Consider the following 8,812-nt stretch of genomic DNA (forward strand, 5'->3'; position numbering starts at 1 on the left):
ACAGAGAAAGTACCCCTAGTGGGGATGTGATCATACTGTAAACCCATCTCCTCTATTTCTCCGTCCTACTGGGATTTGGGGCACACATGTACACATATGCAGTGGTTTTTTTGTTTGTTTGTTTTGTTTTTTTGCTATAGGACGTGTACACTCATCAGACAGAGACAGAGAGATAGAAATCGAGAAATCACCCCCCAGGGGGGATGGCCACGCCACAATCCCTTCTCCTCCATTCTCCTCGGGATCTTGGGCACACACACACACACGCCCGGTGTGAGTTTAAGCCACTGGGTTCGGGACTCGAACCGTGGTCGACTACATGGGAGTCCAGCGACATAGCAGTTACGCTAACTGCTGGTCCCTGCAGTGTGTTTTTCAGGTTGCCAGGGACAAGACTTGAACCACTCTGTCAGCTCTGTGGGATCTGGCTCCCTTGACCCTCTGTCTCTTTCTGGCAAACACACAAACCCTCTGACAAATTAAAAATTAAAAAATATATAAAAAAGTAAAGTGGGCCAGCTGGTATCCTGGTGATTGGGGTAGCTGGATCTCACAAGGTCAACTACATGGTTTGAGTCCCAGACCTGGTGGCTTGAACAACACACTGGGCACGTGTGCATACATGCCCCAAATCCCAAGCCCAAAAGGAGTGGAGGAGAAAGGACTATGGTGTCGCCATTCTCCCTGGGAGGAAAGGGGAATGTGCTTTCTCACTCTCCCTTTGTCTCTACACTGGGAGTGCGATAGAAAAACCTTAGGGGGAAAAATGTGACTGATTAGCATAATCCTTACAAGTTTGAGCTGTAAATTCAAAAAAATCTAGAATGGAATCCATACTTTGTCCTATTTATTAGCTATGCAATCTTGGGAAAAGTAATCTACTCTCACTGAGCCACTTCTCATCTGTAAAATGGAGACAATAATACCCACCTTACAAAGTTGTCATAGAAAATTAGATGAGAAATAATGTACGGAAGCCAAAGGCAAAGTAAGTACTCAATAAAATGACCGCCAATATTAGTGTTATCAGATCTCTACAGCAGTAGCTTTCAAACTTTGTTTTTCTTTCTATGAGGAGCAATTATCTTTGTTTTACATAGAAACACAGCTGAGGGGCCAGCAGGTGGTGTGGTGGTTGAGGCACTGGACTTCCACATGGCCAAATGTGGTTTGAATCCCAGACCTGGCAGCTTGCTTTCTCACTTTCACTTTCTTTCTTTCTCTCTCTCTCTCCCCCTTCCTCTTTCCTTTCTTCCCTCCCTCCCTCCCTCTAGTTAAATTAAAAGATAATAATAACAAATAAAATTAAGTAAATCTTTAGGGGAAAAAAAAAGCTGAAACATAAATTTGAGGAAGCAATACTTTATTGTTTGGCTTCTTGACTTTTAAGCAGGTCCTTTGTTTTCTTTTTTTAAAAGAATTATTTAACTTTATTTATGTAGTTAGTTAGTTGGTTTTAATTTGAACAGAGAGAGAGAGAGTGGGAGTGTAGAAAGCAAGCTACCAGGTCCGGGACTTGAACTACCGGCTCCAGCCAGGTCCTCTGTTTTCTGTCTCTTCCCTCCTTAGTGATATATTTCCTTCCTCTAACATTGTCTAAGAACACAGACCCTGGGCTTATCTCCCCCAGGCAAGAGCTGGGAGGATTCACCTCTGGAATAACTTACTGGTTCAAAAGAAACATCAGTTAAAAAAAAATTGCCATTTCAAGTACTCTAACTAAAGTCCAGGTTGCCCTACAGAGAGGTCTATCAGTCAGTAAACAAATCTAGACCACTCTGTGGGTTCTCAATGAGTGTTTTAGTGCTTTACCCTTAAATAGACACCCATCTATCAGAAATTTGAGGAAAGCTTCCAAAATGAAAGGAAAAAAAGCACAGGGAAAGGAATTTGGAAGAAAGAGATATAATATAGGAAGCAAAAGAAAAATTCTAAAAATACTGCAACCATATTCCTGGAGAAATAAGAGTCAGACATGAACAAAAAGAACAAATTAAAATTAGAAATGAAAAGTTTAACATAATTGTTATATTTATTAGAAACTTCAATAGATAAAATAGAGGAAATTGTAAAACAAAAACATATAAAATAAACCAAGTAATAAAAAGAAAAAGAACTGGCAGACCAATCCAGCAGATCAATTATCTAGTGATAAAGTTGTAAGAAGATAAGAGACAAAAAAAACAGGAGAAAGACATTATCAAAGAAAGAAGAAAATTTCCTATATTGAAAGAGACTGTGGGGCCAGCAGGTGACATAGTGGTTAAGGTGTCAAATCCCAGATGGCTGACTACATAGTTTGAGACCCAGACATGGCAGCTTAAATAACACACCAGGTAAATGTGCATGTGTACCCAAAATTTCAAGGGGAGAATATAGGAGAAGGGATTGTGGCACAACCATTCCCTTTGGAGGGTGATTTCTCACTTTCCCTCTCTCTATATTTGGTAAGAGCATGTGCACTATAGCCAAAAAAAGTATAGAAAAGAAAAAAGATCCTATTGGATATCTGAAAAAAAGGCCTAAACAAAAGTACACGACAGTACAACACTGCAAATTTTCAAAACGCTAAAGATAAAGAAAAGATTCTAGGGACCAGCAGTTGGTGTAATGGCTACTTCACGGGACTCCCATGTAGTCGACCGCAGTTCAAGTCTTGGACCCGGTGGCTTAAACTCACACCAGGCACGTGTGCATGCGTGCCCAAGATCCCGAGAGGAGGATGGAGGAGAAGGGACTGCGGCGTGGCCATCCCCTCTGGGGGGTGATTTCTCGTTCTGTCTCTCTGGCAAGCCCATGTGCTCTATAGCAAAAACCTCTCCAAAAAAAAAAAGAAAAGAAAAGAAAAAGAAAAGATTCTAGGACCAGCAAATGGTACAGAGGTTAAGGCAGCTAGATCTCACATACCTGGCTATGTGGTTTGAGTACTGGACCTAGCAGCATGAAAATCATGCCGTGTATGTGTATGTGTATGTGTGCCCCAAATTCCAAGAGAATGAAGGAGAAAAGACTGTAGCATAGCCACTGGGTGATTTCTCACTTCCTTTCTCTCTCTCCCCCCTTCTCTCTGTTTCACTCTCCAGCAAGCACATGTGGCCTATAGCAAAAACAAAAAAAGAATATTATAAAAATTCCATAGAGAGGGCAGAAAAGAGATGAGAGCTTACATTAAAAAAAATAAATGAAAATTGCATCAGACTTCCCAACTTGAACAACACTGGAAGTTAGAAGACTACCAAGCAATGCCTTTAATATTCTGAAAGAAATATCTTTTCCAACCTAGAACCCTGTGCATGTTCAAACTTATCAATCAAGGTAAGCATAACACCAGGGCCAGCAGGTGGTGTGGAGGACGAGGAGCTGGATTCCCACAGGGCTAACCATGGTTCATGTCCCAGACTAAGTGCCTGAAAAATCACACTATGTGGGGCTGGCAGGTGGCATGGTGGTTAAGGGTACTGGACTCCCACATGGCTGATTATGGTTCGAGTCACCAACCTGGCAGCTTGCTTTCTCACTTTCTCTCCCCCTCTCTCTCTCTCTCTCACTGTGTCCCTCTCTGGTCAAATTAAAATAAATAAAGTTAAATAAAATAATTCTTTTAAAAAAAGAGAGAGCAAAGAAATCAAAGTAGGCACATGTGTGGATACCCAAAATCCAAAGAGTATGGCGGGGAAGAGATTACAGAGTGGCCACCCTCCCTGAGGGATGATTTTTTACTTGCCCACTTTGTCTCTCCCTCTGGTGAGTGCATGTACTCTATAGCAAAAACAAAAACAAAACAAAACAAAAGCATAATCTATTTTACAGCCTCAAAATGGAAGGCCCCAAATTTTAATTTCCATGTCTCCTACCTCAAGAAGCAGGCCAAGAAAAAGGAAGACATCAGATACAAGAATCAAAGGATCCTAAATGGGAGTCCCCCAAAAAATTGTGAAAGCAACCAGTTCAAGCCACAGCAAGAGGCTGGTAGTCTCCAGGAGAAATGTCACCTGGGAAGATAGTTTTGATACATTTATCTGATAGAAAACAGTACTGAGGGGCTTTACAGATGTATCTGAAAATATTTAATAAAGGGTAAAAATAAAACTAAAACCATAAATATGGTGATTATTAACACTGGATAAGATAAAACTACCAAGACAGAAGTGGCAGTTGGTGAGAGAAGCAGAGCAAGAGACTGCTTCAGGCTTCTTCCTGCCTCCTAACTCATCTCAGGTACTTCCATCAGCCACTATTTTCCCCAGAGCCTGTGCTGCCACTGACCAGGGAGAAGCAGCAGTTGGTGAGGGAAGCTGAGCAGGAGACCACTCCAGGCTTCTTCCTGCCTCCAAACTCATCCCAAGAATATTCTGAGACTTCATAGTTTTCTGAACTGCCAGGTACGTTGTGCCATATGACTCCTCTTCCCTCTTCCGCCTGATAATCTCCAGGTTAGCACTAGGTGCACCTGGTCTCAAGGGACTAGGAAGGAAGCGACATTACATACACACTATATAGGTGCCTATATAAACACTTTCTAGAAGACAAGGCCCTCTACCTAGAACACATCTGGGAAGTAGAGCTCTTCTTCCATTCTGACACCATAGAATCGACAACAGAAAAGTAGGAAGTAGTGTGTAAGCCACCAGATGACCAGAAACCGATGCAGAGGCACAAAAAGTATAAGAAAACAAAGAAATATCTCTTCCTCAATGGAACAGAGAAACTCTTCTTCAACTATGGACAGGACAAAGGAATTTGAAGGAATGCCAGAAATAGAGTTCAGAATATTCATGGTGACAGAGATGAAGAAGTCTTTATAGGATTTGAAGGAGGAGATAGACACCATTAAAAAAAAAAAAAATCAATCAAGGGGCTGGCAGGTTACATAGTGGTTAGGGACACTGGACTCTCACATGGCCAACTGAGGCTTGAGTCCTGGACTTGATGGCTTGCTTTCTCACTTTTTCTCTCTCTCACTCGGTCCCTTTCTGGTCAAATTATAAAAATTAAAAAATACATAAAATTAAATAAAATAATTTTTAAAAAAGAAAAAAATCAATTCGAACTCCTAGAGATGACGATACTAATACAGGAAATCAAGACTTCCGTCGAGGGACCAGCAGTTAGCATAATGGCTATGTCGCTGGACTCCCACATAGTCTACCGCAGTTCGCGTCCCGGACCTGGTGGCTTAAACTCACGCCGGGCGCATGTGCATGCGTGCCCAAGATCCCGAGAGGAGAATGGAAGAGACAGGATTGCGGCGTGGCCATTCCCCCTGGGGAGTGATTTCTCACTTTCTGTCTCTCTGTCTCTCTCTCTCTCTCTCTGGCGAACGCATGTGCTCTATAGCAAAAACCTCTAAAAAAAAAAAAAAGACCTCCGTCGAAAGTATTAATAGTAGACTGGACCACACAGAATACAGAATTTCTGAGCTGGGGGACCAGGAGTTGGCGTAATGGCTATGTCGCTGGACTCCCATGTAGCCAACCATGGTTCGAGTCCCAGACCTAGTGGCTTAAAACTCACACCGGGTGCATGTGCGCCCAAGACACCAAGAGGAGAATGGAGGAGAAAGGATCGTGGCGTGGCCAACCCCCCTCGAGGGGTGATTTCTCACTTTCTGTCTGTCTCTGTCTTTCTGGCAAGTGCACACGCCCTGTAGTAAAAACCTCTCCTCCCCCCACCAAAAAAAGAATTTGAGCTGGAAGACAAAGCCTTTGACTTGGATAAAACCACCAAAAATAATGAAGAAATAATTAAAATAAATGAGGACAACATACAAGAAACATTAGATGCTATGAAATGCCCAAATATTAGAATAATAGTTATTTCAGAAGGTGAAGAATAAGACAAGGGCATAGAAGGTCTATTCCATGAGATACTTGTAGAAAACTTCCCAAACCTGGAGAAGCAATCAAACATCCAAACCCAAGAAATACAAAGGTCTCCAAATATAATTAACCTTCAAGAAGATCCTTTCTGGGGTCAGCAGGTGGCCTGGTGGTTAAGGCGCTGAACACTTCCACATGGCCGAACATGGTTTAAGTCCCAGACCTGGCAGCTTGCTCTCTTGTTTTTCCTCTCCCTCTCCCTCTCTCTCTCTCTGCGTGTCTCTCTCTGGTAAAATTAAAATAAATAAATGAATCAATAAAATTAAATAAATAATTCTTTAAAAAAAAGAAGAAGATCCTTTCTGTGGCACATCACAGCTAGAATGACCAAAATCACAGATAAAGACAAGATACTAAAAGTGGGGGGGCCGGCAGGTGGCATAGTGGTTAAGATGTTGGATTTCCACACAGCCAACCATGGTTCAAGTCTGGTGGCTTGCTCTTTCACTCTCTTTCTCTCCTTCTCTCATCAAATTAAAGAATAATAATAACAAATAAAATAAATATTTTTAAAGAATTATTTATTTAATTCCATTTGTTATTATTATTTTTTAATTTTACCAGACACAGAGAGAAAGGGAAAGTATGAAAGCAAACCACCAGGTCTGGGACTCTAACCGTGGTCAGGCAAGTAAGAATTCAGCACCTTTAGCCAGCGCACCACCTGCTGTCCCAATAAATATATTTTTTAAAAAGACACTAAGAATGGGGCTGGCAGGTAGCATGGTGGTTGAGGGTGTTGGACTCCCACATGGCCGACCACAGTTCAAGTGGTCTCGGACCTACTGGTTTGTTTTCTCACTCCTCCCCCACCCCTTGCTCTGTCCCTCTCTGGTCAAATGAAAATAAATAAATAAAGTTAAATGGCAAGAAAGAAACATCAGGTCATTTACAAAGGTTATCTCCTCAGGCTAATATTGGACCAGAAAGCTAAAGAACTAAGGTTGATCTCAAGAAAGCCACCAGAAGCTCTTAGAAAGATTGTCTGGTACCATAAACAGTTCTGCCTGGCAGTTAAGTAAAGAATATCACTTCCTGACAGGCCCCAAAACTTCTAAGTACAGGTACTTAAAGGCACAGTCAGATGATAAATTCCTGACTTGGCTCAGTAGCCTTGGAAGGCTTTTTAAAGAGGCTAAAGTTCCTTATAAAAGGTTCCCGCAAAGCCAATTAAATCAATTAGTAGTCTTACTGGGCTTTGTGCAAACAGACCAAATTGACACTAAACTTTTTTTCTTCCCAATAAGTTAGTTTATGCTTCTCCTTGGTAAAAGGGGGAATAGAGAGAGAAAAAAGTGTTTCAGAAGAAAACTATAGTGCACTTGTTACTAGATTTTAGCTTTGTCCATATTTGTTTTTTGAGTTTCAGTATCTGTATCTACCTACTCAAATAGAATTCTAACCTTTTTCCTGGCTGTTAAGTCTTAAGCAATTTTCTCAAAATTTTTAAAATTTTGATTCATTAAAGTTAAACTTGCTTTTCTTGAAATAAAAAATAATAATAATAGCAAACTAAAGAAAGTACAGGAGAAAGGTAGGAAATGGGAATGGAGGGAGGAAATCAAGGTGAAAAAAAGAAAGCAAAACATTTAACAGACACAAAAATGGAAAATTGTATGGTGATAATAATATGTATGATAATATCTTTGACTGGACCAACATGTGGTGTATTCAAGATGGCAAAATTCATGCTTTAAAAGTGATTAAACATAAAAAAAATAGTTTAATTAAAAAAAAAGACAAAGCTACCCATAAAAATAAGGGGGAGGGGGGAGACCAGCAGTTAGCATAATGGCTGTGTCGCTGCATTCCCACGTAGTTGACTGCAGTTTGAATCCCGGACCCAGTGGCTTAAACTCACGCTGGGCGCTTGTGCATGTGTGCCCAAGATCCCAAGGAGAATGGAGAAGGGATTGTGGCATGGCCATCCCCCCTGGGGGGTGATTTCTCCGTTTCTGTCTCTCTGTCTCTCTCTGTCTGTCTAGGGAGTGCACACGCCCTGTAGCAAGAACATCTCCAGAAAAAAGGAGGGGAATTAAAAAATTATTACTATCACCTGGAGTGATTCCATCCTATGTGGCTGTTTTGGGGAGCTGTAGTTGCTTACCTCCATCCGCCTTCTCACCCACCTAAGTGCGTGCCACCATCCCATGGAAGATTCGACGGACATGGATGTGAGCCTTCTCAGGCCGCTGACCTACCTTTTCGATTGTGAACTAAAGGTCTACAAAGATTATCAATTTAAAGTGGATAATGATGAAAATGAACACCAGTTACCTTTAAGAACGATCAGTTTAGGGGCTAGTACAAAGGATGAATTGCACATTATTGAAGCAGAGGCAATGAATTATGAAGGCAGATCAATTAAAGTAGCACTGGCAACACTGAAAATGTCCGCACAGCCAACGGTTTCCCTTGGGGGCTTTGAAATAACACCACCTGTGGTCTGAAATGTGGTTCAGGGCCTGTGCGTATTAGTGGACAGCACTTAGTAGCTGTGGAGGAAGATGCAGAGTCAGAAGAAGAGGAAGAGGATGTGTAACTCTTAAGTATATCTGGAAAGCGATCTGCCCCTGGAGATGGTAGCAAGCTTCCACAGAAAAAAGTAAAACTTGCTGCTGACGAAAATTATAATGAAGACGATGATGATGATGATTTTGAAGATGAGGAAACAGAAGAAAAAGCACCAGTGAAGCAATCTATACGAGATACTCTGGGCAAAAATGCTCAAAAACCAAACCAGAATGGAAGACTCAAAACCATCGACACCAAAATTAAAAGGTCAAGAATCATCCAAAAGACAGGAAAAACCTCCTAAAACACCAAAAGGACCTAGTTCTGTAGAAGACATTAAAGCAAAAATGCAAGCAAGTATAGAAAAAGGTGGTTCTCTTCCCAAAGTGGAAGCCAAGTTTATCAATTATGTCAAGAAT

At 41.3% G+C, this 8,812-nt stretch overlaps 1 protein-coding gene and 1 pseudogene across 1 annotated transcript in view; one reads left to right on the forward strand and one right to left on the reverse strand.

Moving 5' to 3' along the window:
* CNIH4 (cornichon family member 4) overlaps positions 1-8,812 on the reverse strand; it is a gene marked incomplete at its 5' end in the record, with an annotated part of 26,056 nt that overhangs the window by 14,009 nt on the left and 3,235 nt on the right.
* On the forward strand, positions 7,868-8,812 carry LOC106735810 (nucleophosmin pseudogene; annotated as a pseudogene).

This window comes from Tupaia chinensis, unplaced genomic scaffold (genome assembly GCF_000334495.1).
Source record: "Tupaia chinensis unplaced genomic scaffold, TupChi_1.0 Scaffold000532_1, whole genome shotgun sequence".
Classification (NCBI taxonomy): domain Eukaryota; kingdom Metazoa; phylum Chordata; class Mammalia; order Scandentia; family Tupaiidae; genus Tupaia; species Tupaia belangeri.